Source organism: Neopelma chrysocephalum, unplaced genomic scaffold (assembly GCF_003984885.1).
Source record: "Neopelma chrysocephalum unplaced genomic scaffold, ASM398488v2 Primary Assembly neopelma1_88974, whole genome shotgun sequence".
NCBI classification, from domain to species: domain Eukaryota; kingdom Metazoa; phylum Chordata; class Aves; order Passeriformes; family Pipridae; genus Neopelma; species Neopelma chrysocephalum.
Window position 1 is genome coordinate 1 of NW_020918018.1, and position 2,539 is coordinate 2,539.

General features: G+C 57.8%; 1 long non-coding RNA gene across 11 annotated transcripts in view; it reads right to left on the reverse strand.

The window, feature by feature from the left end:
• Positions 1 to 1,235: 1,235 nt before the first annotated feature.
• LOC113979790 overlaps positions 1,236 to 2,539 on the reverse strand; it is a 1,467-nt gene continuing 163 nt past the window's right edge. The window contains exons 1-5 of one of the 11 annotated variants that reach the window (XR_003537983.1): positions 2,379 to 2,419; positions 2,280 to 2,299; positions 2,034 to 2,217; positions 1,679 to 1,758; positions 1,248 to 1,566 (exon numbers count right to left, since the gene is read on the reverse strand). This is a non-coding gene — a long non-coding RNA (uncharacterized LOC113979790). Of the gene's footprint in view, positions 1,567 to 1,678; positions 1,765 to 2,033; positions 2,227 to 2,279; positions 2,300 to 2,378; positions 2,420 to 2,458; positions 2,536 to 2,539 lie in introns of those variants that run through there. The other 10 variants (XR_003537980.1, XR_003537984.1, XR_003537985.1 and 7 more) reach the window with 10 other exon arrangements.

The window sequence follows — 2,539 nt, forward strand, 5'->3', positions numbered from 1 at the left end:
GGGGGGGGGGCAGGAACTGGGCTGTACTGGTCCATACTGGGAGAACCCGAAGGTGCATCAGCGTCCCAGTCAGGGCACCCTACCGGTCCATACTGGTCTGTACTGGTCCGTACTGGGAGCACGCAAGGCCACATGGGTGAAGGGATCCTGGGTGAGACGCTCTACTGGTTTATACTGGTCCATACTGGTCCATACTGGTCCATACTGGGAGGACAGAAGGCCATGCAGGTGAAGAGTTCCTGGGCGAGACGCTGCACTGGTTCATACTGGTCCATACTGGGAGCACAGAAGGCCACGTGGGTGAAGACATCCCAGGCAAGACGCTGTACTGGTCCATACTGGTCCGTACTGGGAGGACAGAAGGCCGTGCAGGTGAAGAGTTCCTGGGCAAGACGCTGTACTGGTTCATACTGGTTCATACTGGTTCATACTGGTCCATACTGGGAGGACACAAGGCCGCGTGGGTGGAGAGATGCCGGGCGAGACACTGTACTGGTCCATACTGGTCCATACTGGTCCAGAGAACACAAGGCCATGCGGGTGAAGAGCTCCCAGTTCGGCTGCCGTACTGGTCTGTACTGGTCCGTACTGGTCCATACTGGGACAGCTGAAGGCCATGTCAAGGCACTGGTCCCAGTTTGGCTGCCATACTGGTCCATACTGGTCCGTACTGGTGCAGCCAAAGGCAATGCAGATCCAGGAGTTCCCAGCTGGGATGTTGTACTGGTTCATACTGGTCCGTACTGGTGCAGCCAAAGGCAACGTAGATCCAGGACTTCCAGCTGGGACATTGTACTGGTCCGTACTGGTCTGTACTGGTGCAGCCAAAGGCAATGCAGATCCAGGAGTTCCCAGCTGGGACGTTGTACTGGTTCATACTGGTCCGTACTGGTCTGACCCAAGGCACACGTGGGGCTCCCAGTTGGGCCCCCAGCCCCTTCCAGCTCCATACTGGTCCGTACTGGTGCAGCCAAAGGCAGTGTAGATCCAGGACTTCCAGCTGGGACATTGTACTGGTTTATACTGGTCTGTACTGGGATGTCCCACAGTGATGGAGAACTCAGGGGGGAGGCACTGGGATGAACTGGGCCATACTGGGGGGTTTCTGGGGGGGTCTGGGGGTCCCAGGGGGGGTCTGGGGGTCCCTGAGGGGGCTTTTGGGGGCCCCTGGGACCCCCCCGTGTCCCCCCAAAGATCCGGGGGGTCCCCAGGGTGGCCTTGGGGTCCCCAAAAAGAGCCCCCACGTCCCCACGGGGGGTCTTTGGGGTCCCTGTGGTGGCCTCAGGGTCCCCTGGAGATGTTTTAGGGGGTCTCCACGTTGTCCTACAGACCCCTCACAGTGACCTTGGGGTCCCTACAATGTCCTTGGGGTCCCCTGGTGATGTTTTACGGGGTCCTCACATTGTCCTGGTAAAGACGACCCAGAAGATCTCATGGTGGCCTTGGGGTCCTCGTGGTGGCCTTGGGGTCCCCAAAGAAGCCCTTGGGGTGCCCCGGAGACGTTTTATGGGGTCTCCACATTGTCCTACACGTCCCTCCAGCGACCAAGGCATCCCCAGAGAAGACCTTGAGCTCCTCACGGTGACCCTGGGCTCCTCATGACACCCCCTGGAGATGTTTTATGGGGTCTCCACATTGTCCTACAAGTGCCCCCAGTGACTGAGGCGTCCCCAAAGACCTTGAGTTCCTCATGGTGACCTTGAGCTCCACGTGGTGGCCTTGGGCTCCTCATGGTGACCTTGGGCTCCTCATGGTGACCTTGGGCTCCTCGCTATGTCCCCTGGAGATGTTTTATGGGGTCTCCACATTGTCCTGCTAAAGACAACCCAGGGGTTCTCGTGGTGACCTTGGGCTCCTCATGGTGTCCTTGGGGTCCCCTGGAGATTTTTTATGGGTTCCCTGCATTGTCCTAGAGACCCACATAGTGACCAAAGGCTCCCTGTGGTGTCCTCAGGATCCCCCAGAGATGTTTTATGGGGTCTCCACATTGTCCTACAAATCCCCCCAGTGACCGAGGTGTCCCCAAAGAAGACCTTGAGTTCCTCATGATGACCTTGAGCTCCTCATGGTGACCTTGAGCTCCTCATGGTGTCCTCAGGATCCCCTGGAGATGTTTTACAGGGTCTCCACATTGTCCTACAAGTCCCCCCAGTGACCGAGGCGTCCCCAAAGAAGACCTTGAGTTCCTCATGGTGACCTTGAGTTCCTCATGGTGACCTTGGGCTCCTGGTGGTGTCGTCAGGATCCCCTGGAGACGTTTTACAGGGTCTCCAGGTGACCTTGGGCTCCTCATGGTGTCCTCAGGATCCCCCAGAGACGTTTTACGGGGTCTCCACATTGTCCTACAAGTCCCCCCAGCGACCGAGGCGTTAAAAGACCTTGAGTTCCTCATGGTGACCTTGAGCTCCTCAGGATGACCTTGAGTTCCTCATGGTGTACTTGAGTTCCTCAGGGTGACCTTGAGCTCCTCATGGTGTCCTCAGGATCCCCTGGAGACGTTTTACGGGGTCTCCACATTGTCCTACAAGTCCCCCCAGTG